General features: G+C 40.2%; 1 protein-coding gene across 2 annotated transcripts in view; it reads left to right on the top strand.

Annotated features, from left to right (window-relative positions):
- KCNN2 (potassium calcium-activated channel subfamily N member 2) overlaps nt 1-26,533 on the top strand; it is a 474,348-nt gene that overhangs the window by 176,687 nt on the left and 271,128 nt on the right. For both annotated transcript variants that reach the window (XM_086705936.1, XM_025924196.2), the window contains exon 2: nt 8,082-8,167. The gene's annotated coding sequence lies outside the window, so the exon portion shown is untranslated. The remainder of the gene's footprint in view (nt 1-8,081; nt 8,168-26,533) is intronic.

The following is a 26,533-nucleotide window of genomic DNA, read 5'->3' as shown; positions in this document are numbered from 1 at the left end:
AGCCCTAGTGTGACTAGTTACAAGATCTTGCTGTGACTGCTGCTGGTGGTACTGCTTGCCTCCACCCCCAGGACAGGAGCCACTTTGGGGGAGGGGCTTCCAGTCCTGACTGAGGCCACCCACTGGGTGTGAGACATTGGGAGCCACTTTGGTAGAGTGGGGGTGGGGGACACATGCCAGTTTGGGCTGAGATTGCTGCCAGGTGTAGTGGGATAGAAGCTGGAGGTGTTTTGTCCCAGCCACTGGCTGGGTGTGTTGTGGTGTGGTGGGAGCTGCCTTGGAAGGGGTGCCAGTCTTGGCTGAGGCTGCCTGCTGGTTTTGGAGAGGGGAGGGGGGATGCCACCTTGGAAGGGTAGCTGTGGGGGTGGGTCCATGAGGAAGCCAGGATGATATGATGGTGCTGATAAGGTGGATGGAGTGTCAGAACTGGTGACCACCTGTACTTCTTTCCTGGAGAAATTTCCTACAAATCCCTGCTCCTCTGGCACATACACTAAAATTGGTCCATAAATTTCCTTCACATATGGCTTAGGTACTTTTCAAATGGCTGCCTCTCTGCTGGGTCCTGGAGTGAGTGAGCTTGTATGCAGACCCTTTAAGAGCAGAATCCTGGCTTCCTAGAAGACTCTGGCTCTCCTGGACTTAAGCCTAATTGATTTTCATAAGCACCTGGAATTAGCCCTGCTGATTTTCAAAGCCAGGCATTATGAAGTCTTGTCTTCCCTGTGCAGGCCCCCGTGGTGGTGGTGGTGGTGGGTCTCCCTGGTGTGGAGCTTAAAGCCCTTCTCAGGGAAGACTGCCATGCCTGCAATATCCCTCCTACTCGTGTGTCATCAGCCCAGGGGTATGGGTTCTAATCAGACCTCATCTGTGCTCCTGCTACCCTTCTTCATGTGGGGTTCTCTTTATATCTTTAGCTGTGGAAGAGCTGTTGTGCCAGTGTTCGGGTCATTGTCAGAGAGGCAGTCTGTATGCAGTGATAGCTTTGGTGTGTCAGTGGGAAGAGGTGAGCTCAGAATCACCTGCCATCTTGATGGGGCTATCCCTAAGAGTTTCTTTTACAGATGCTCATCTATTTCCTGAGAATCTTTTTTCCTCTCATTTTTTAGCCTTTTCATTGTTTGGAATTGGGGCTTGACTTGCTTTTTATCTTCCTCATTGTCCACATTTAGCTTTCAGCATTCTCTAATCATTTATACTTAGTGATCTGCTTCCTGACTTGTAAATATCGATTAGCATTTCTTATTTCATTTCTTATGTGCTTCAGTTCTTCACCAGCATTCTTTGATTTTGCAGAACTTGGGATTTTTACTTGATTACCGTCTTCTCAGTTCAGCATTAAGAGACTTGGAAGGGGAGATGCATTTAGTCTCCCCCCTTCCTTGGTAGCTCACTGGTACGGCCACCCTCCAAGGTAGCTTTCTTTATTCCCATTATCTAGCTAAGAAATAAAGGTACGGTAAGCTGCTTAAGATAGTATAAGTAATAACTTCTACCATACAGAGTGAGCCTGGGTTTGATGCTCTTGTCCTTCATACAAACTGATTTCCAAGAAGTAGTTCAAACTGATAGCTTCCAACAAGACATCTGGCCCCTACAATACAAACATTTACTGAGTGCTTCCCCAGACCCTGTGCTAAATGCTTCAAATAACATGATCTGATTTCATCTTCCAAAGAACCCCATGAGAGAGTTACTATTTCTCTCCCCAGTTCACGGGTGTGAAAGTTGAGCCATAGAAAGCTCCCCATTTGGGAGTCAGACACTCGCTTTCGAAGAATGTATAATGAAGAAGGATTAATGGCACCCAAATCAGCAGTTGTAATTTGGACCAGGTAGAGCCTTGGCTTGAGAACTTTGAGTCTTCTAACACCAAATAAATAAATAAATAAATAAATAAATAAATAAATACATACATACATACATACATACATACATACATACATACCTTTCTCTAAGGGAAAAATTTGAAAGCAACCTCCGTGTCATTCAAAAGGAGTAAAATCAGTGAAGTCGTCAATGCCTAACTTTTATGTTACAGCCTCATGGTTTTGGTAACAAGAAACAGATGGTATCGTCAGTTCCAAGTGAATAATGAGATGCTATCTCTCATATTATTCATTTGGAACCAAGATCAGAGGAAAGGTTTACTTATCACCTCCACATAGCCAAGGGCTTAGGAAAGAGTAGAAATGTGCTGGTTTGGTGACAGAAAGATGTTGCTTTGCCAAGAGTGTAACTTGGATAGACTTAATGAAATATTTCCATTTTTCAAAAGGGTTCAGTTCACAGTTTGTCTTTGTATTGTATAGGAAGCCAGCGTGATAGCAATCATTTAAGATTTTATTCCTACTAGAGTATAGGCTTGTCAGCTGTAACCAGGATCCAAGGCTCAGGATGGAAACTCTAATCACTTTTTATCCTCTCTGCCACAGTGAATAAGAACAAAATTTCTAAAGGGTGATTTTAAAGGGGAAGATGTACTTTATATTCAGCTGGGAGAAAGAAACCAGTAGCTAGATAGAGAAGAGCAAAGGAGAGTTAGTTTTCTTCACTGTGACACATAGTCCTTAGGCTCAGTAACATAAAACCCTTTCAGCATGATTATGGGCTGAGACTCTGGCTGGGAAGGGACCACACTGTCTCCAGGATTTGAAAAATAGTCAAGTGCAGTCACTGGAGTTAAATCCATAAATCAGATTAGGACCCAAGACACAAAAGTGTGACAAGCCAGACCTTTCCCTTTGCATTCTTTCCTTGATCCAGGTTCTCTGCATGTCACAAGTTTCACCATGGGTGTCTGTACCCGTTAGTTCCCCGACCCACTGCCTGGGAGGAGATGGGAAGACAACATTGGATTACTATTTTATCTCCAACTAAAAGTCAGCTGTAGCTTTCACATTGTTGGCAAACAGCTCTGCAAATAATTTTAGCTCTTTTGCACTTTTATCTTAAGAAGTGGATATAAATTGGGGCACCTGGGTGGTTCCGTCAGTTAAGCGTCCAACTTCATCTCAGGTCATGATCTCATAGTCCGTGAGTTCAAGCCCCACGTCAGACTCTGTGCTGACAGCTTGGAGCCTGGAGCCTGCTTCAGATTCTGTGTCTCCCTCTCTCTCTGTCCCCCCCACCCCCTGCTTGCGCTCTGTATCTCTCTCTCAAAAATAAATATTAAAAAAAAATTTTTTTTTAAAGAAGTGGATATAAATTTTCCCTGGAACATTTCTGTCTGGGCCCAAATTTTCAGCAGTTTTTAGCACCCAGAATAAGATCAAGAAACAAGTAAGTTGTGGGGCTTCACCACCTAGAATTGGGAGGATTTTTATGAATTAACCTGCTACCCAAATGATACTCAGGGACACATGTAGCATTTCATTCTTTTTTTATTGGGGTATAACTGATATATAGCTTGTAATACTTCCAGGTGTAAAACATGAAATTCTAATGTAGAACTCAGTTATTGTATTGAAAAGCACATTATTTGGTTTGATGCATTTACTTTCACTGGGATTCTCCTATCTGTGGTTTTCAAATATTCTTGATTCAGTGACTCACTTTCTTTCAACTAGTAACTTCTTATTTCTCTCTTCAGCCTGCCATTACTATACCAAGAAGAGAAAAGTACTTTGAAATTGCAGCAATATGAGAAAAAAATGAAAAAGAGAAAGTAATTTGTTTGGGTTTACTTAGGTTTGATCTAAGGAAGGAGGCTGCCCTTATATATACGGTTTTTGGATCAGGCTAACAAAGAAGATAATTGATCACTAGCATAGGCCTCTATAATCAGTGACAATTAAAAATATTCAAATGATTGGATTCCATTATGAACACTTGGGGAAAACTTGGGCTGGTGGATCTCCATGTCCCTACAGCCAATGTCTATGGACTTCTTAGGACAGGGTATCTCAAAGTGTGGTCTTAGGGCCATGTGAATCTGAATCATGTGAGTTTTTATGTAAAAGATTACTTTCTGAGCTTCACTACAGATTTTTAAAAAATAAAATCACTGGGGGCGCCTGGGTGGCGCAGTCGGTTAAGCGTCCGACTTCAGCCAGGTCACGATCTCGCGGTCCGTGAGTTCGAGCCCCGCGTCAGGCTCTGGGCTGATGGCTCGGAGCCTGGAGCCTGTTTCCGATTCTGTGTCTCCTTCTCTCTCTGCCTCTCCCCCGTTCATGCTCTGTCTCGCTCTGTCCCAAAAATAAATAAAAAACGTTGAAAAAATAAAATCACTGGGATGGTAGGGGCGTCTGGCTGGCTCAGTCCGTAGAGCATACAACTCTTGATCTTGGGGTGATGAGTTCAAGCCCCATGTTGGATGTAGAGTTTCCTTAAAACACAAATAAAATCTTAAAAACAACAACAACACTGGGATGGCATCAAGATGTAGAGAAAGCATTTGACAAAATCTAACACAATAAAGCTTTCAGTAAACTAGGAATAGAGGGAAACTGTCAACTTGATAAATTATATCTACAAAAATCTACAGCCAGCATCCTACCTCATGGTGAGAAACTAGAAGTTTTCCCATTAAGATCAAGAACAAGGCTAGGATGTCCTCTGTCACTACTGCTTTTCACCATCATACTTAAAGTCGAAGTTAACGCAATACGAAAAGAACATGAAAGTATACAGCCTGGTGAGGAAGAAATAAAACTGCCTTTGTTCACAGATGATGTGATCGTTAAGTAGAAAATCTGAAAGAATTGCATTTAAAACACAATACCATATACATTAGCACTCCCCTGATTGAATACTTAGATATAAATTTAACAAAATATATATATAAGAAATATGAACAAGACTACAAAACTGATGAAATCCAAGTGAATAGACTGTGGTATATACAATGGAATATTATTTGGCACTGAAAAAAAAACCTGAGCTAGCAAGCCATGGAAAGATGTGGAGGAAATTTACATGCATATTACTAAGTGAAAGAAGCCAGTCTGAGAAGGCTACGTGCTGTTTGATTCTAACTGTATCACATTGTTTAAAAAAGATAAAACAATGGTGATAGTAAAAACATTACTGGTTGCCAGGGGCTACAGGATAAATAGGCAGAGTACAAGGGATTTTCAGGACAGTGTAACTACTCTGTATGATTACATAATGGTAGACACATGTCATTATACATTTGTCTTAACCCATAGAATGTACAACAGTGAGAGTGAACTCTATGTGGGGCGCCTGGGTGGCTCAGTTGGTTAAGTGCGTGACTTCAGCTCAGGTCATGATCTCATGGTTCTTGGGTTCGAGCCCTGTGTTGGGCTCTATGATGACAGCTCGGAGCCTGGAACCTCCTTTGGATTCTGTGTCTCCCTCTCTCTCTGTCCCTACCCCACTCATTCTCTCTCTCTCTCTCTCTCTCTCTCTCTCTCTCTCTCTCTGTCTGTCTCTCAAAAATAAACATTAAAAAATTAAAAAAAGAAAAAGAGTGAACTTGGGGCACCTGGGTGGCTCAGTCAGTTAAGTGTCCAACTTCAGCTCAGGTCATGATCTCACAGCTCGTGAATTTTAGCCCCGTGTCAGGCTCTATGCTGACAGCTCAGAGCCTGGAGCCTGCTTTGGATTCTGTGTCTCCCTCTCTCTCTGCCCCTCCCCCACCTATGCTTGGTCTTTCTCTCTCTCTCTCTCTCTCTCTCTCTCTCCCCCCCAAAAATAAATAAACATTTAAAAAAAAAAAAAAAGAATGAACTCTATGTTACCATGAGTAAACTATGGTCTTTGGGAAATAGTGATGTGTCTATGTAGATTCATCAAGTGGTAATAAAAGTTTTGTGGGGGATGTTGAGATTGGGGGAGGCTATGGATGTGTGGGGGCAGGTGGTACATGGGAAATCTCTGTCTTCCATTCAGTTTTGCTGTGAACCTAAAATGGCTCTTGAAAATAAAATCTATTTTTAAAAATCAAGGGGGAAAAAAGCCTGGATGGTATCTGATGATAGATCATATCAGGGATCAGGAAACTTTCTTCTGTAAAGGGCCAAATTATAAATATTTTAGGCTTTATGGGCCTCGTATGGTTTCTGTTGTACACTTCTTTAAAAATGTGAAAATAATTTTTAGCTGACGGACCTGAAAAAAAAAAAACAGGTAGCCAGTAAGATTAGACCCATGAGTTATAGTTTGCTGATCTCTGGACTGTGTAATTAGAAACATTGATCTTGCAAAAAAAAGTTCTGAATGTTAACCTCACAAATCAAACCTATAAAATATTTTCGCACAGCACCTGGTTTAGCAAATAATGCATTAGAAAGGTATATTTCAATCTGATTAAAATCCTATTGTTAATTGATGCACTGACCATCTCCCTCAACACGCCTGGTTGTAGCAATGCTGGTCAAAATGTTTTAAAATATGTATTTAAGGTATATAGATGCTATATCACTTATGGAAGTGCGCAGAAGTAATGAAAAATCTCACCCGAGAAGAGGGAAATAAAACTTCATGAAAAGTGGCCAGTAAACTCAGTAAGCACGTGAATTGTCATTCAAAGAAATACAAATACTAAGGCAGTCTTCCAAAATGAATTTTTGAAATAAGTAGTTTTGAAATTCTAAAAAGATACAGGAATAAGTAATATTCTTACTATAAGAGAAGAAAAAGGAATTGTGAGATACAAAGACAGGAGGTGTCTCGAGAACAGGGAAAATGTAAAATAACCAATTAGGAATCCAAGGATTGAAAATTATGGTCATTTAAAAAAATTACTTATTTAGGGGCGCCTGGGTGGCGCAGTCGGTTAAGCGTCCAACTTCAGCCAGGTCATGATCTCGTGGTCCGTGAGTTCGAGCCCCGCGTCGGGCTCTGGGCTGATGGCTCGGAGCCTGGAGCCTGTTTCCGATTCTGTGTCTCCCTCTCTCTCTGCCCCTCCCCCGTTCATGCTCTGTCTCTCTCTGTCCCAAAAATAAATAAACGTTGAAAAAAATTAAAAAAAAAATTACTTATTTATTTTGCATGGGGGAAGGAGAGGGGATGGGAAGAGAAAGAATCCCAAGTATGTGCCTTGCTGTTAGTGCAGAGACTGATACAGGGCTTAATCCCACAAACCGTGAGATCATGACCTGAGCTGAAATCAAGAGCCAGATGCTTAACCAACTGAGCCACCCAGGCACCCCCAAAATTATGGTCATTTTTACAGTAACAAGGGAAGGGGCACCTGGGTGGCTCAGTTGGTTAAGCATTGGACTTCAGCACAGGTCATGACCTCATGGCTCGTGAGTTTGAGCCCTGTGCCAGGCTCTGTGCTGACAGCTCGGAGCCTGGAGCCTGATTGGGATTCTGTGCCTCCTCCTCTCTCTGCCCCTCCCCTGCTCACACTCTGTCTCTCTCTAAAATAAATAAACATTAAAAAAAAAAGAACAAGTGGATATAACTAAAGAGATAATTAATGTATTGGAAGACCCAAAACAAAACACTGAGAGTTGTTTTTTTCAGTGACATTAAAGACCCAGATGAGAAGATAGAGAATTTTGTTCCAACATATGCCTAATACATATTCTAAAAATAAGAGCTATAATGAGAGAGTATCTTCCAAATTGAAGAAAGACATAGATCCTCAGATGGACAATGACCCAAGTGGTGAATATAAGAAATAAAAATTCAGTCCTTTATACAATATGGGGATACTGATAATGCATGCTAGAAGGCAATGGATGCGTACCCTATATGACACTTCTGTGTAACACAGAACATGGAGCCCTCTGGCGGACGCTGTCCTTCAGTTTCAGGACTTGGGTTGAGGGGCCCATGGCCTAATTTTCAGCCCCCACTTCTTCTGTTAGCCATATTCCTTTGTATATGGCAGTAATGTCAGAACTCTACATGGTGAAAAATGAGAGAATCTAAATAGTAATTGTTCTATAGATTTTCTGCAATGTAGTAACAAGTATGCTGACTGTAGATTTTTTCCCTGTCTTTTTAAGTGATAATGCATGCTAGAAGGCAATGGAATAAAATCTTTAAATACTGAGGAGAAAGTACTCATGCTAAGTGAGGCTCTGTGCAGCTTGAAATTATCATAGTAGAGTAAGGATGAAAGAAAGTTGGGGGCAAAATCTAATAGAATTTACTTCTTACAGATTCTTGCTGAGAGAATTACAAAAGCATGGGCTCCGGCAAGAGGAAAAGTGAATCCAAGGAATGGAGTGGGATATAAGCAATAGCGGTGAGTAAAAATTATAGTAAAATTTTTTTCCGAACATAAAACATGGTGATTTGATTGAAAAAAATGTTAAAAATTAGGTCAGCTACATTTACTTCAATTGGACTCTCCCCTTTGCCTGTGACTTCAACATTTTCAACCATTAGCTTTGCTTTTTCAACCATTAGCTGCTCATTCCTGTCACTAGCTGACCACCACTATGCTAAGAAAAGATAAACAGTTGGAACATCGATAACTTGAGGAAAAAAAACCCGAGAAAGTAACTTTTCATTTGTCTTTGTAACCCCTGAGAGAGCTCATTCAGTGCTTTGAAAAGTTCCTACTGTGAAGAAGGTGCTCAAAAATATTTCTTGAGTGAATAAATACGTTTTTATTTTAACGTTACAGATAGTTTCCTATGAGAGGTGGCACTTTGGTGTGGGATTAAGTATCAGCACAGAGAATTACATCCTTGGTTTGTTTTGGCCAGAACACTGTGATAAAGATGAATCTATAATTAAAAACAAATTTCAACGTCGACCTTTTAAAGAACTTAACGGCAAGCGTCAATGAATACTTTTTGGGGAGATGGTCTTCTGTGGGATTCCCTTTTTGGTCCTTGAATAAATTGGTATTAAGTTACAAAATACTTTCTGGTTTTATCTGGACTATAACAAAAATGGTTCTCGGTTGAAAAGCAGAAACATGTCTTTGAAGATAAAGTTCTTAAGGAGGTACTACTCTTTCTGGGTATGTCACCTGGTTATTTTTATATGTAGCAGATAGACACAAGCTTCTCACCTTCCCTTGCTCAGTCTAGAAGCAATTTCTGAGTCCAGACTGCACTCACCGCCCTATTATTTATTTAGGGCAATCTCAAACATTGCTTGCCAGCGCCATCCTGGTGGTAAAATCCTCACATTGGCAAACTAAGGGTAATTCTCTTACACTTCTGCCCCCCACCTAGCTTGCCAGCACAGTTGGGTACATTTAAGGCACTGGCAGTAATAGTCAAGGTCCTCGGCTTAATTTTCTGATTACGGTCATCCCCCCCTTATCTGCAGGGGTATGTTACAAGACCCCCAGTGGGTGCCAGAAACAGCAGACAGCACCAAACCCTACATATACAATGTTTTTCCTATATATACATACCTATGATAAAGATTAATTCATAAATTAGGCATAGGGAGACATGAAGAAGAAAACTAGCACAAATTTCTCTTTCCTTCGCCATTCCATGGAGAGAAGATTCACTCTTAACTGTAGCATGTGATATTTTTTTCTTAAGTTCAGAACTTTCCCCTTTTCCCTTAAAGGAAGCACTTTATGGCTTTTCTTTGGCATATCAAATTGCTAACATGACTACTCTTGTACTCTGGGCCGATTATTAAGTAAAATGAGGATTAATTAAACACCAGTACTGCATACTGCGACAGTCGATCTGATAGCCGAGATGTTCGCTAATCACGACTAAGGGATCGATAGCGTCTCCAGCATGGGTATACCGCACAAAGGGATGATTCACATCTAGGGCAGGACAGAGCAGGCTGGTGTAAGATTTTATTGCACTACTCAGAATGGCTCTGATGTGAAATTTACAACTTTTCTCTTTCTGGAAATTTTCATTTAATATTTGTAGATTGTGGTTGACTATGGGTAGCAGAAACCACAGAAAGCAAAACCGTGTATAAAAGGGAGCTATTGTACCTTAGAGAGGCATGACTCAGGTCCATTTCTCATGGCTGCGGAGTCCGAGTGAGACATTTTTCAAAGCCAGACTTTTTGTAAAGCAGGTGGTTCTGGTCTCAAAATAGGTGTTTATTTGTTACTTCCTGCCAAGTCCCTTATCAAGAAGTCCCAGTCTTGTGCATGTTTGTGTTACTGCTTCACCTGGAGTTTGCGATTCTGAAACTAGTGATGTGGCTTTTTGTTGAGAGTGAGCTGTCACAGGGAGTCTGTATTTGAACTAAGATATTTAATCCCTTAGGGTAGGGTGATGAATGCCAGGGCTTATAATCCAAAACCAGAGATCTAACTCATTCTTTTAAACAGCTGTATAATGTTTTAGGGTGCCTGGGTGAGTCAGTCGGTTGAGCATCTGACTTCAGCTCAGGTCACGATCTCACGGTTTGTGAGTTTGAGTCCTGTGTCAGGCTTTGTGCTGACAGCTCAGAGCCTGGAGCCTGCTTTGGACTCTGTGTCCCCCCTCTGTCTCTGCTCTTACCCCACTCACTCTCTGTCTCTCTCTCCTTCAAAAATAAATAAAAACATTAAATTTTAAAATTTTTAATGTTTTTATTTATTTTTGAGGCAGAGAGAGACAGAGCATGAGCAGGGGAGGGACAGCGAGGGGGAGACACAGAATCCAAAGGGGGCTCCAGGCTCTGAGCTGTCAGCACCGAGTCCGATGAGGGGCTTGAACTCACGGAGTGTGAGATCGTGACCTGAGCCGAAGTCGAACTCTCAACCAACTGAGCCACCCAGGCGCCCCTATTAAAAAAAAATTTTTTTAAACAGCTGTATAATCTTTCATGGTGGCTGGTACTTACTAAGATGATGCCTATTTTGTTGTTGCTACTGTTAATAATAGACATTCTTGAACAACTCTTCTTGTGTAAAGGAAGACAGCCAAGTCAAATCACAGGTGGGTATATAGTTGTTGCAGACACTACTGAATTTCTTTCCCTTTAACCTGTTCGTTTCCCTGATCACTCAATCCAAAACAGATTTCTTATTGCTCTTTGACAGTTTTGTTTTATTGTTTTGTTTCCCTGGTATTTTACTCAATTTACCTCTCGAACGCAGGGCTGTTTAGGCAGAGACTTTGTCCAGCTTGCGATATGCCCAACAGTTATAGCAGTCAATAAGTTTTTGAATGAGGGGCGCCTGGGTGGCTCAGTCAGTTAAGCATCTGACTCTTGCTTTTGGCTCAGGTCATGATCCCAAGGTTGAAGGATCTACTCCCACCTCGGGCTTTGCACGGACAGCATGGAGCCTGCTTGGGATTTTTTCTCTTTGCCTTTATCTCTACCTCTCTCTCTGCCTCTCCTCAGCTGTCTCTCTCTCTCTCTCTCTCTCAAAATAAATAAAAAAATACATGCATTTACTAAGTTACTGAATGAATATATGCATGCACGCAAGTGTGAATGAGAAACGTACAGTATCTTCCTACCTCCTTGATTTTGTTTCTGCTATTCCCTCTGCTAAAAATGTTGTTCCCTCTCATACTGTGTGTAACCTTCAAGACCTATTTACTCCTAATCCACGAAGCATTCCTGCACCCTCTTCCTGTCAGAGACAATGTTCTCATCCCCTCCTGTCTCCAGGGGGCTCTGTACTACAGTCTTCCGCCAGTACCTCTTTCCGGCTTCCACCATAACAACATCATGAGTTGTCCACCCAGCTGTGTTCCCAGTAGACTGCAGACTCCTTGAGGCGAGAGCCCATGGCCATTCCTCTTTTTGTCCTCCAGAACACACAGATCATTGTACCTTGCACTTGACAGAGTTTTTCATTGAATTAGAAAATTTACCCTATGTACCTTCATACTTTCAGTAGCAGGCTTAGTAGAAAAAAAGAGAAATTTGGAACCCTTAAGGACCTCAGGGTTCTTGGTCCGTGTAGAAACAGACACAAGGCGGGTAGTGTTTATTGCAAGCCCGGGCACGAGGGAGACAGCCTTAGGAAGAGGGATACCCGGTTGCTGCTTGAGCTGTAGCCAGTGAACGTCTCAAAGAGTCTGAGGCTGGGAAGACGTAACTTCTAAGCATGAGGGGGCGGAATCCCAGGAAAGTGGGTGCACAGGTGCATTTGACAGAGCCTGCTGCTTCCTACCTCGCGTTTCGTTTGCAAGTTAAGTGTCCACCCCTGGGTGTGGTTGTTAGCATTACAATGAGAGGGGAAGTTAGTGATAGGTCAGGCATGGGGTTCACTGTGGCTCTGACTGGTCTGGTCTGGTCTTTGCAGGAACAAGGCTGGTTATAAACTGGGCTCTGAAGCTTGTTTCAGGCTTGTGGCTTCTGGCTCCCTGGTTGTGTGAAGCACCTGCCAGGTGGGCTAGAGAAATGGGTTATCGGAGGGGGCCTGACGTTTTCTGCAAATTCCTATTCTGTAAAAGAAGTGACTCAGAAGAGAAAACTACAGGCGGGCAGGCAGATATTCAAGGAGATTTCCTTTTGAAATAGTTTGAATTTTTAAGATGAGGGCCTAGGGCAACCTCATGCCAAGATAAGTGTTTCCAGGCAGGCCCCTCAGAATCCTTATCTGTCTCAGAACCTGGGGAAAAAACCTACACAAACCTATGAAACCTAGTTCTTTCCACTCTGGGCTGTATGATAGTGTTTTTGAATGAACTTCCACATACCTTTCTCCTCTTGTGTAAATGAGGATTAGAATTCCTAACCTGCAAGGTCGCAGTGGCTCTTAAACATAAAACATGTACAAGTGAGGGGCGCCTGGATGGCTCAGACGGTTAAGTATCTGACTCTTAATCTTGGCTCAGATCATGATCTCACTGTGGGATCTAGCCCTGCCTTGGGCTCTGCACTGTCAGCTCGGGATATTTTCTCTCTCTCTCTCTCTCTCTCTCTCTCTCTCTCTCTGCCTCTCCCCTGCTAGGGCTTTCTCTCTTTCTCTCAAAATACATAAACATACATAAACATTTAAAGCAAGCAAGCAAAAAAAACATGTACAGGCGAGGTACCTGTGAAAAGTATGTATGAAGCCTAGTTCTTGAAACATAGTAGATGGGCATTTGGTGATCCATTCATTCATTCAGTAGACATTTGAGTGGATACAGTGTGCCAGACACTGAGGATGATGATGATGATGATGATGATGATGATGATGATGATGATGGAGGAGGAAGAGGAGGAAGTATTGGAGAAGGAGGAAGGGAGGGAAGAAGGGAGGAAGGGGAGGGGGAAGAGGAAGAGGTCACAAGCCTTTGTAGAATTCCCATTGATACATGCTTGTAATTGGGGAAGGATAAAAAACAAGGAAATGCATTAAAATTTTTTTTAACGTTTATTAATTTTTGAGAGAAAGAGACAGAGCATGAGCTGAGGAGGGGAGGAGAGAGAGGGTGACACAGAATCCAAAGCAGGCTCCAGGCTCTGAGCTGTCAGCACAGAACCTGACGTGGGGCTCGAACCTGTGAGCAGTGAGATGATGACCTGAGCCAAAGTTGGATGTTTGACTGAGCCACCCACGCACCCCAAAAATACATATTTATGTAAGTAATTAAGAGGTTTGAAGTTCAGATATACACTGTGTTGGAACAATAGAGTTCCAGTCTTGAGATGTCCTTTCAGAAAGCTTCTTTAAAATCAAGTTCTGTTTCACTGAAAAATGAATAAACACAGAGCCCCTTCTCCTTATAAGTGTCAAAATAAGGAACATGTGAATTACTTTTCAGGTTCTGTTGGGCGATGGAAACAAACTATACTTCTATATAGTTTATTAGCATTGGAGTATGAGAGAAAATCTTGAATATTGCATTTACCAAAATAATAAAAGTAAGTTTAGTGACAGCATTTCAACTTTTAAAAATGTTCTCAAGCAAAGAAACTTAAAAGGCAGTCAGCTCAAAATGTATAACATGTAACCACCTATCTCATTCTTTGAAATAAAATCCTGATATTGTATTATTCTACTTCTGGCACAAGTCCCGGTAACTGTCAACAATTAGAAAAAGCTTATTTTATTGTTATTTTTTTAAATCAAAACACAGATCAAATAGCAGTATAATGCCTGGAATTTATATTTTGATAGTTTCCTTTATGTTACTCCATTTCTGTCTGTCAATGGAGCTTTCTTACTTAACTTCTTACTTGGAAATTATACATTCATGATTTTCCACCCTGTACGTTCTTCATTATTTTATTTGGGGTTCAGAAAGGGCAGAATGTTGTCAGTCATACGCAAGGGAAAAAAATAACTTTTGGGTTTATATGATGGATGTAAGATTCATATTATAGCTTTCTTTTTTTTACACATAAAATCTGTCACTTAGGGATCTCTTTACAAATGTTAGGATTTTTTACTGTCAAACACAAAAGACAGTAACAGCAATAAATTATCGGTGTCATGGCATGTTAACCTAATATTTACATATTAAAAATATTTTTATTTTTTTAATAATGTTAAAAAGAGAGAGAGAGAACAATCAGGAGAGGGGCAGAGAGAGGGAGAGAGGGAGAGAGAGAGAGAATCCCAAGCAGGCTCTGCACAGCACAGAGCCCGATGTGGGGCTGGAACCCATGAACTATGGGATCACGACCTGAGCTAAAACTAAGAGTGGGAGGCTTAACCTACTGAGCTACCCAGGCACCCCTAGAATACATTTTCTGAACATAACAATGAAATATAATAGTTCAAAGAGAAAATAATTTGATTTTCTTGACTATTTAAGTCACTGCATCGAGTATTGAATTAGTTAATTAAATAATAGAAAAAGTCAAGCTTTAAAAATAAATGATTGGGGAGCCTGGGCAGGTCAGTTGGTTGGGTGACCAACTTCAGCTCAGGTCACAATCTCATGGTCCATGGGTTTGAGCCCCATGTCGGGCTCTGTGCTGACAGCTCAGAGCCTGGAGCCTACTTCAGATTCTGTGTCTCCCTCTCTCTCTTCCCCTCCCGTGTTCATATTCTGTCTCTCTCTCAAAAATAAAAACATAAAAAAATATTTTTTTAAATAGATGATTGCTCTAGAAATGAAAACAGATTTACTGATCCTTTCTTAGAACTTGAGATGAAAATATTTTCCATTGTGTTACTCAGTGCTCATTTTCATAGAATTCACACGATGGTGATGGCTTCTCTGTAGAATTTTGATTCCTGGAAAATGTGAACCACTAGCTTGTTTTCTTTACCGTCTCTTAAGATTTCTGCAATAACCTTTTCCATTTTCTTCTTTTGATCTTGTTATTTAGGAGCTCTTGACTTAGTATTCAAACACTGCAGGTACATTTCTGCTGGCATAGTTACCTCCCCCCTTTCCCTATAAGTCCCTGCTGTACATCTTTATCTTTACCACCTCCTACACTCTTGTGTTTCACCTGCAAGTTCTTAGAGTTGTTTCAAGTCTTTTGAATTTAGAAAAGGCCTTTCCTTAATTCTATTGGCCGTTAATTGATGTAGCGAATGGGGATGTGGAGGCATCAGTTAAATATATAATTTTTTTTTTAAGCAAAGCAAAATAACCTTGTTTTGTTCAGATTTAGTTAGCGGAAGAAGTCTAATTACTATTATGGTACTAGTGGAAAAGAAGCAGTGGGACCCTTGAAACATGGGGCCATCTGAGGCAGAGGGAACAGGGAAAGAAGACCTGTTTAGAGCCAGAAACAAGGGTAGAGGTTGAAAAAAAGATGGAACCCAGGGCACCTGGGTGGCTCAGTCATTTAAAGTTGTGACTTCAGCTCAGGTCATGATCTCAAGGTTGGTGAGTTTGAACCCCACATCAGGCTCTCTGGTGTCAGTGCAGAGACCGCTTCGGATCCTCTGTCCCCCTCTCTCTCTGCCCCTCCCCTGCTGGTTCTCTCTCTCTCTCTCTCTCTCTCTCAAAAAATAAATAAACTTAAACAAAAAATACAACTAAGAGGTTGAATTCTTTTGAGCTGGATTGGCAGTTAGTTTTCTCCTTTGAATGTAGATCTGAAACAGAGTTTTGAAGGGTAAGTTTAGAGCTACGGTCGGATTCTTCATTTCCGAGAGATATTGACACAATAAACCCAAAGAGTAGGGATGCCTTTGTTTTAAAGTTTCCTGGGGAAATGGTCTGTGCTTTGATTTTCCATGTGTGCCACTGATGGTAGGTGACACTGTGATCAGATATGCTGACAGTGACCACCATGGTCACATTTATTAGGCTTTTGCTTCTAATATTTTTCTCATCCAGTGTGCATTAAGTTTACCAGTTATGGTTTAAAAGCTGTGACTGCCAATTAACAGAAAATTTAGGCTAGGTTGCTTTGTTGAATTTTGTGCAATTAGGGAAGGTGAATACTCCAGGGCCATGTCCATAAGTGGATGACTTAATCCCTTCATAGTCCTCTTTTCCAATTTCTACCATCCCATGAAATGCCTTGTTTTTCTGTTAATACCATGTACTTGGCATTAGGCTGTTACAAGTAGATCTGTAGGAAAGGATTGAGGACTTGAGGCCATTAGCATCTGAGTTGGCAAAAATATATTTAAGTTAATTGAGTTCCAAGTATTGAATTCGTGAAAAATACAATTTTAATCCGCTGATTTCACTTTTTAAATACTTTTAATCTTGTACTGATATCCCAAAGATAAATAATAGTACAAAACTTGTGGGAATCCCAGTATCTTTAATTTCACTGAGAATCTGTGTTTTGAGTTGAAGTAGAACGGGGCATATCAAAGTGAACCATTAAGCTAAGAGGCTGCCCTGAATAGAGAATTAATGGTCTAGTCTCAGCTGGAAATAGGAACAGGGTATATCGTCAATCCTATTGGTCCTGAGTTATTACGTTAAATTTAATCCTAAATTAGCATTATTAAATCCTTAAAAACTAATGGTCCACCTTAAATCATGCAGTAGTCCTTTCTCTTCCTTTATAAATTATAAAGATTTCATTTGAAAACATAACTAAGTAGTCAATGGTAACCATCAGGAATCTTTTCACATTAGCATATTGCTTTCCTTTGGAAAAAAATTTTTTTAATGTTTATTTATTTTTGAGAGACAGGGAGAGAGCAGGGGAGGGGCAGAGAGAGAGGGAGACAGAATCTGAAGCAGGCTCCAAGCTGTCAGCACAGAGGCCGATGCAGGGGTTGAACCCAGGAACCATGAGACCATGACCTGAGCCCAAGTCAGAGGCTTAACCGACTGAGCCACCCAGGTGCCCCATCCCCTTGCATTATTCTAATTGTGTCTCATGCTGCTGAGTTCTGAGAAGCCTCTTGAATTTTTCAGACACTTCAGTGATGTACATCTCCTTAGAATGTCTACTTCTTGTTACAGTCTCTAAGATGAACTTTAACTTGGCTATAGCATTATTGTTTTTGTAAGCAATCCATCTTTTTTAAAAATTGTTTTTAATCTTTATTTATTTTTGAGAGAGAGAGAGACAGAGCATGAGCAGGGGAGGAACAAAGAGAGAAGGAGACACAGAATCTGAAGCAGGCTCCAGGCTCAGAGCCTGATGCGGGCTCGAACCCACGAACCATGAGATCATGACCTGAGCCAAAGTCGTATGCTCAACTGACTGAGCCACCCAGGCAATCCATCTTGATCCCATCCATTTGACTTTTTACTTTTTGCCTCAGTCATTATTTATAACAGTAGCCTTTTACTTCATAGTGACCATGTAGCTTGAACGTTATTGAAGATGTCAACAGTTCCTGAAGTTTTTTTTTGAGTCCTACTCTAAATTATTTTCTGAAGTGTCTTATACCTCCTGAATCTTTACTTTATTTGGCAATATTTTTCATAGGTTACATGCAATTGTTTTCTCTCGCCCTCAAAGTATGCACAATCAGAATTTCCAGTGAACAGAGAGGGCTGACCTTGACCTTGCAGTCATGAGGCCTTGAGGCCTTGACCTGACCTTTGTCCACATGTGTGATGGAAAGTTTCCCTTCTCCAACAAACAGATTGGGCTGAAGGGCAGATAGGTAGTTTCTACTTAAATTCTAAGATTCAGTCAGGTATTTCATATAGTATATTCTTTTGTGCTCAAACACCATTTTCTTTCTTTCCCAGGGCCTTGTTATTTGATTGTATCAAAGAAAAAAACATTATGGAAGAATGAGGGGACTTCTTTCTTCACAGTTCCCTCACCCAGTGAGGTGGGGTTTGGATCCAACCAAAATGCACTGTGATACTAACTTCACAGTGATCAGGGATCTGCTGTCTCGGTCTGTGTGTGTTGAGGAGCTGGGGATCGTGGAGGAAAGAGGGGTGGGAACAGTGGGCAATGACAACATTCTGTTTACCCTAAAGCATAGTATCTAGGGGTCCTAGCAGGATGCCAACCTAGGGAGAAATTTGCCTCCTTGGGATGGACTGAGGAGCAAACACTGGTCCACTGCCCTGGTCTCTTCCATTCTTTTTAAAGATGGTCTTCATATCATAAAGCAAGTTCAGGATATTTTATGAGCTAAAGCTTGGAAAGGAGTTTTTTAATCTGTCTAGATTTGCACTCAGTGAATTAAACATATTTATGACCCACCTGGGGGACAATGAAGACACTGCTCAAAGTTTCACAATTAACTTCTCTGCAAATGTGAATGTTACTCTGAGAGCTGTGTTTTCTCCTCTTCTGTCTCTTAAGAGCAAAGGAAGATACCCAGGACATCATTTCAAAGTCACCCCTCTGTGCCCCTCCCTGCCCCCAAGTAAATTGGCTCTCTCTTTCATCAACACATGATTAACCTAACTACCATTCCCAGTAAAATAGCACAGCTACTCTCCTGAGCATGTTTATAAAATATGCAAATCTAACTTGTCCTTTGCTTCATTATTGCATCCATTATTTAGTTTCATTATAAAACATTTGAGGGTGAGCAAGGATAATTAATGCAATTAAATTTCCATGGCTTAAAAATTCCCTAATTTTAGTAAATGTTTTAATGGAACTCTAGCACAAAAATGAAGATGAAATTCATTACCTCCATTATAACAGTGCCAAATAGAACAAAATAATTACTCTGAAACTCCAGATCTTCTCTACGCAAACTTCGATTACTTAATAGAAAACCTCTAAACGACACATATGGATTGCCAATGTCTATCCATAGTTCTTTTTCTGTGGTTCCAGATGCACAGACTTAGGGAAAGGGGGACGGGGGAGACTTAGCTATTCATTTGTTAAGGAATTAGATCTGTATCATCACCTTGCAGCTTGCCTGGAACATCACTGAATGTGCATCTCAATAATCTTTGCTTTTTTGTCTACTTTGAGATTAAATCCAATCAATATCTCTTGGAAAACTATCAGGTATCAGACACCGTACTGGCATTTTGATTTATTTCCTAAGGCTCACAAAAGTTGATGGAGAAACTAGGGTATAAAAACTTTGGGTGATAAGCTCAAGTTACCAACATGGTCAGAGAAGAAAACTAGTCCAAGTATAAGGTCACCATGCTGGTGTCAGGGATGTAAAATGAGAAGCGGAGTTGCATTTAAGGCCTGCTTGATTTGAACTGTTCTGTTCAAACTTGCCCTCTCTAGGTGGGCGGTATGTGTTTGTAGGTATGTAAACAGCCCTCCAATGGATCATAGATAATTTTCTCCTGTTTGGGTGTGAAAATCCATTGTTTTCCTTCAATTGGGTATGGTTTTCCAGTTGTATTCTTTGGGTCACCTAGAATAGTTCTTTATTTATCTTTCCCAAAGCTACCAACATTAGCAGAGAATAGTTAATTTCCCCTTTGATATTTAAACCTAGAGTACCCAAGTGTGTATTTGTGTACCTCTGGAGGGATAGAGAAACAAGTTTTGCCTCCATTATTTTGGCCTGAAAATCCATTGAGCTTCCTTAATGTTATTTTTCCTTTAGACCAAAGGCTCAGACCTGGATTAATCACAGTAGTAAGGGTTCAAATCACATGTCCATTTTTGGTCCGTAACTATCTATCTAAAATCAGTGAGCATCTTGAACCCAGAACCTAAAGCAAAAGCTAAGACCTCAGAGAGAGTGACTGGCCCCTAACCAAATGTCCTCAATTCCTTTGCCTCCCTTAATCCAATCTAATTAATATCTTGAGTTATGTGTTTATCATTAACCTGCCTTCCTCTTTGTATGTGAAATACATAGCTATCACTTCCATGTGGATTACACATACATGTTGAAACACCTATATACATGCTTAGTGTTTAACTTTATAAAAAGGAATATCATGCTATATGTAATTTCTTGGGAAATAATTTTTTAAATAATATTCCATTGCCAAGATCCATCCGTATTTTTCGGGTCACTATAGTCAGGTTGTTTCAACTTCTCTCAAATGAACTATATTATAGTCATCAGCTCTCCAATGGAAGATCACTATTCACTGTAGGTTCTTTCTGTAGTGAACAATGCTGGTACAAATACTCTCTCTCTTTTTTAAGTTTATTTATTTATTTTGAGAGAAAGAGCAAGAGCATGAGTGGGGGAGAGGAAGAGAGAGAGGGAGAGAGAAAATCTCAAGCAGGTTCCACTCTGTCAGTGCAGAGCCTGATGCAGGGCTTGAACCCATGAACTGTGAGATCATGACCTGAACTGAGATCAAGAGTCGGATGCTTAAGTGACTCAGCCACGCAGGCGCCCTGCTGCTACAAATATTCTTGAATGGGAATTCTATCACATATGTGCATATTGTTTCTCTTGGGAATATATTCATAAGATTGACATTTCTGGGCCACAGGAATTATATGGTTGTTTATCTATAGGAAATAATGTCAAACTGATTTCCAGTATGACTGAAGCATTTCTCATTGATCTTTTAAATTGTTTAGTGGTCCCTTGGATATATGCAAACATTGATACATCCTCTGATAAATATCCAAAGAGTAATTATTCAGTGAGTATTGATACATAGGCAGTGGGCTGGGCTTTGCCCTAGAGGCAAACTGATGAATCATTGTCAGAACCCCTCTCCTCAAAAACTTCACCATCTGCAGGGCTCCTGGGTTGCTCAGTCAAGTTGGTAAAGTGGCTGACTCTTGATTTCAGCTCACTTCATGATTTCATGGTTTGTGAGATCGAACCCCACATTGGGCTCTGTGCTCATAGTGTGGAGCCTGCTTTGGATTCTCTCTGTCTCTCTCTCTGCCCCTCCCCTGCTTCTACCCTCTATCTCAAAAATAAACTTAAAAAAAAAAATACTTCACCATGTTCTTGAGTCAAACCTTCATTTCATGGTGTGGGTTGAAACAATTCTCACACACACACACACACACCACACACAGAAAAATAGTCCTGGTTCTGCCTCTATGTGTAAGAAAGGATGGATCTGGGCAAGACATAGAAGTTCCTAGAGCTTCTGCAAATGGAAGGAGCTAGAGTAGATTCAAACTCTGTCCTGTGGTGACCTTGCTCTGTGTGTCTGCAGAGGTGTGCATGTTGGAGACTATTTGGTAGCTGAGAGTGAAGGTATGGGAAAGAGGGAGGGGATGAAGAGACAAGACTGGGGTCCCAGGAGATCCTTCAACACCATGAACAAAGCAGTTTTGTTCTTATCACTAAGTAGTTTATATTTCATATTGATAAGCATAATCAAAAGTGTGAAACACACTGGAACAGGTAATCTCTTAAGTCCACTTCTGCCCTAATACTCTGTGATAATGTGTTGTATGATTTAGGATAATTAATGCTAGCTGCTACAACAGATAAAGCCCCAGATCTCAGTGGTTTAGCCTATACAGATTTATTTTTTTTTTCATTTTTAAAAAATGTTTATTTATTTTTGAGACAGAGAGAGACAGAGCATGAATGGGGGAGGGTCAGAGAGAGGGAGACACAGAATCTGAAACAGGCTCCAGGCTCTGAGCTGTCAGCACAGAGCCTGATGCGGGGCTCGAACCCATGGACCACGAGATCATGACCTGAGCCAAAGTCAGATGCCCAACTGACTGAGCCACCCAGGCGCCCCTATACAGGTTTATTTTTAACTCTCACATGGCTATGGGTTGGCAGAGGCTCTCCTCCATCAAGTGATGTCTCAATCCTATCATGCTGTACTCTCACCCTGTGGCCTCTTAGGTTGCAGCCACATAGGGAGGAAGAGAGGAATGGAGGAAGCCCATCCACCTTTAAGTGACTCAGTTCACAGGTGATTCTTCAGCTCACAGCCCATTGATTAAACCAAGTCACATGACCCCAGCATCACCACAAAGGAGGCTAGGACATGCTGGGCAAGACAATGAATATTTGGTATACAGTAACTCTAGCACATGTTCCAAGTGAGAGAAGCATGTATCAGATGCAAAAGGGCAGAATCATCCAAGTAAAGATGAAGTACAGTTGAAGCCCAGAAATTTCCTCAGGAAAGGCAACTTTTGTCCTTATCCTCATACAAGTTATTATTTAAAAATTGTTTTTAATGTTTTTTTATATTTGAAAGGAAGAGAGAGAGACAGAGATATAGAGCATGAGCAGCGGAAGGGCAGAGAGAGAGAGAGAGAGGGAGAAACAGAATCTGTGTCCAGGCTCTGAGCTGTCAGCACAGAGCCTGATGCGGGGCTCGAACTCATGAACTGTGAGATCATGACCTGAGCCGAAGTCAGACTTTCAACTGACTAAGCCACCCAGGCGCCCCTCAGTTATTTTTTTTTAAAAGATTTGCAATACAATCCTTCATTTTCTTTTGTCTCCTGGGAAATAGGCAATATTCCCAGAAGGACCCATATTGTTCTTGCTTTTAGTGTTGAAAGATTTTTTTTTCAAAATTGGGTTATTGGTCTCTATTGCACTAAACTTCAATTTGAAAAAATTCTAAGGTTCTACCATGAGGAGCAGGTACAGCAATTGAAGTTGATTTGAAATGTAATTCCATTAACCCACCTCTTACCAGCCTGAGCAATCTATTTCCTTTTACCCAGATCAAAATGTCAAGGCCTTTCCTCCTAAAGTATGTGTCCCTGTTTTCCTCTCTGTTGGGCTGAGATGAGGGAGAGCCAAGTAGGAACAGTCTTTCTGGCCATTTTTGATGTGACTTAACTGTGTTTTTTGAGCTTGATGATATCGTCTTTACCTTTAGGTCTGTGTCCCCTCTTCGGTTGGTACAGCATGCTGCGTGTGTGGTTCACTGTCTCCAACAACAGATTCAATTTTGACTTTGTTGAAGACAAGGAGGGGTTCAAAGCTTGCATCAGAGGCAATTAGATCATTTCCGGGAAGGGACCCCTGCTGTGAGAGAGTGTGCTCTTCTGGGGGTGGGGCGGGGGGTGATTCTGATGAGTCAAAGCAAGTAAGAGCTGAATGGACAGAAGCCTGTGCCTGGTGTGGGCATCCAGCTAGGGAACCCAAGATACAATGACAAACCTAGTGATGCAAGAAATGGCTGACATTAGGGTGCATGGCTTAGTGGCCTGATTAAAAAACCACTGGAGAGACTTTGGGAAGGAAGAGAGGGAAAGTTGTATGGTGTGAAGAATAAAGACTAGAAAGGAGGTGCTTATTAAAATATGGAGAGAAATATCTTTAGGACCTTAAAAACTGACTTCTGTGGAGGAAATGATAAATTTGTTTTCTGACCTTTATTTGTTTATTATCTTTTTATTTTCACTAAAAAAATTTTTTTAGTGTTTATTTTTGAGAGTGAGAGAGAGAGAGGGAGATGGAGAGAGAGACGGAGCGTAAGTGGGGGAAGGGCAGAGAGAGAGGGGGAGACACAGAATCTGAAGCAGGCTCCAGGCTCTAAGCTGTTAACACAGAGCCTGACGTGGGGCTGGAACTCACGAACCATAAGATCATAGGGCAAGAGAGAATCCCAAGTGTTGAAAATGCAGAGCCCCATGTGGGCTTGATCCCATGACTGTGAGACCATGATCTGAGCTGAAACCAAGAGTCGGATGCTGAACCCACTGAGCCACACAGGCGTCCCCAAAGATGGTCTTTTGCAGTGTTAGTGAAGTAACTCTCCAGTGTTTTCTGGTGGGACTTTGCTCTTCCCAGTCATTTATTTTACCGGTTTTCTTGAAGAAACCTGCTGAGAGCTGTATTTGATGCCACAGGTGTTAAAGCCTTTGAGTCATCAGCTGCAAACACCAAACAAACCAGAGCCATGGGAGATATGAGAAAGATAATTAGAAATCTCAACTTTTTGAAGCAGTAGACTGAAATAATTTTATGGTTGAATTCTAACTAAACATTTAAAAAATGTAATTCCTGTTTTCCTTAAATAATCTACGGGATATTAAAAAAAAAAGGACGCTTCTTGATTTTAAGAGATCAGTAAAACTTTAATGCCAAAACTTAAGGGAAATAATACCTACCCCAAGAAAACTCAAGATCATTTTCACTTATGAATATTGATGTGAAAATTTAAATAAAATGTTAGCTTATCCAATCCAGCCAGGTTTAATAGAATATTAGAATATAAATCTCTGAGTAAGTGAAATTTAATTCAGGAATGCAAGCATAGTTCAACATTAGTAAGGCAAATACACTATATTAAAAAATGTTTAATTACAATTATGTAATTGCATCATAATGTGCCACTGATAAATGTTATATTTATATATTATATAACATTAGAGTTACTGATATGATTCATCAGTCATACCTCATAAAAACTTATAGAAAAGAAGGCAATTACTTAACATGGTGAAATTATTTATATAAATACATACTCTTATTATTGTATTTAAAAAACATTTTCAATAAAATTATGACTAATACAGAGATATATACTTATTACTACTGTTATTCAGTACTGCTTTGACAATTGTGTTTAATCAGGCAAAATAAATTTTTAGGCAAAACATTTTTTAAATCCTTGAAAAACCTGTAGTGAAAAGAATTTAAAAATTGCATTTACTGATAATGTAATTATACTTAAGATCTCAAGAGGTTTATTGAGAACACTTAGATATTTGGAGGATTGGTAAAACACCATATATATATATATATATATATATATATATATATATATGTGTGTGTAAAACACCATATATATGTAAAACAAACACCATATATATATATGTAAAACACCATATATATATGTAAAACAAACAGTGTATATATATATATATATATAGTGTTTATATATACACATATATATATGTAAATAAAAATTAAAGGCTTTTGTGCAAACTAGTATCTAGTTAGTACAGATTATTTTTGGGAGAGAATAATTTGTGTATGTGTCTGTATGTATCCTGATCCAAAGAAAAACAAAAAGCATAAAACACCTAGAAAAAAACCCTTAATTATATAGAGTATGAAATATTTTCAAAGTACTTAATAAGACCCAAACAAATTGTAAATGTCTAGATAAAAATATCTAATGTCACAAAATAGCAGCCATTACTATTACATTACATAGTACATAAATCAACATACTTCCACTCAGCATTTCAATGGATTTATTTTTAAATAGGTAAAAATTATATTAAACAATTCTCACAGTAGGATAAATGCTTCAGAGTACGAAAACATTTTTTTTAAGTTTATTTTCAGAGAGAGCAAGTGAGTGGGAAGGGGCAGAGAGAGGGAGAGAGAGTCCCAAGCAGGTTCATCACTGTCAACGCAGAACCTCATGTGGGGCTCAGTTTCATGAGCCAGGAGATCATGACCTGAGCTGAAACCTAGAGTCAGATGCTTAACTGACTGAGCCACCCAGGTGCCCCAAAGGATACAAAAAATCTTAAATAAAAATAGCAAAAATAGTCATGACTTAACAGAAGTTAAAATGTACACAGAGCTGCTGCAATAAAAACAGTGTTCTGTTTCCACAAGAATATAAATAAGTGGCTGGGTGGAACCTAAGATATTCCCAAATGCATTCGAGTATACATGGGAAGTTAGTGTACAATAAGGATAAACTTTTCATTCAATGGGTAAAGGATGATTTATTTAATATTCTTGTCCTGTGGAAGAAAAATGCTAAGGCTCTTCCACAGGAACAAAAATGTAATCTGTTTTGAATGTTCAAATGTAAAAAATATTAGAAGAAAATTTATGACAGTATTTATATCAGCTGAGAGTGTGAAGACCATCAAAATGAGACATGACACAGGGCGCCTGGGTGGCTCAGTTGGTTAAGTGTCTGACTTCGGCTCAGGCCATGATCTCATGATCCGTGGGTTTGAGCCCCGCATCAGGCTCTGTGCTAACTGCTCAGAGCATTAAGCCTGCTTCATATTCTGTGTCTTCCCCCCCCGACCCCGCTCTCTTTCTCTCTCTGTCCCTCCCCGACTCATGCTCTCTCTCTGTTTCTCAAAAATAAATAAATAAACATTAAAAATTTTTTAAAAAATGAGACAGGATACCCAGAAAGCTTAAATATATACAAATTGCACTATCAATTTTTTTTAACCTGTGTGTAGGTATTTAAAACCATGAAGTATCTGAGACTTTACCAACTTGCAAGCTAACGTGCTAGCCTGTCACCATTTTACAGATGCTCACAGAAGATAAGTTTCCTGCTTCAGAGACAAAGGACTTCATTACCCAAAGGAACAGCAGTAGCCAGAATATTGACATTTTCTTTTACCTACTTCCAGAGCCCTAACTCCCATTTAGAAAAGTGGAGAATGTCAGGTAACATCTATAAGCACTGTGGGGTACAGGAGAGGTACCCTGAACTTAGAGACCCTGAGTTCTTTATAATGGACAATGAGCATGTGTACCTTTTGCTCCAGTGTGGAGTACTATCTATACTATATATATATATACATATACACACACACACACATATATATATATATGTGT

This window comes from Puma concolor, chromosome A1 (genome assembly GCF_028749965.1).
Source record: "Puma concolor isolate L17-30 chromosome A1, mPumCon1.1.hap2, whole genome shotgun sequence".
Classification (NCBI taxonomy): Eukaryota; Metazoa; Chordata; class Mammalia; order Carnivora; family Felidae; genus Puma; species Puma concolor.
Note: the sequence above shows the minus strand (reverse complement) of the source record. Positions and strands in the feature narration are given on the sequence as shown.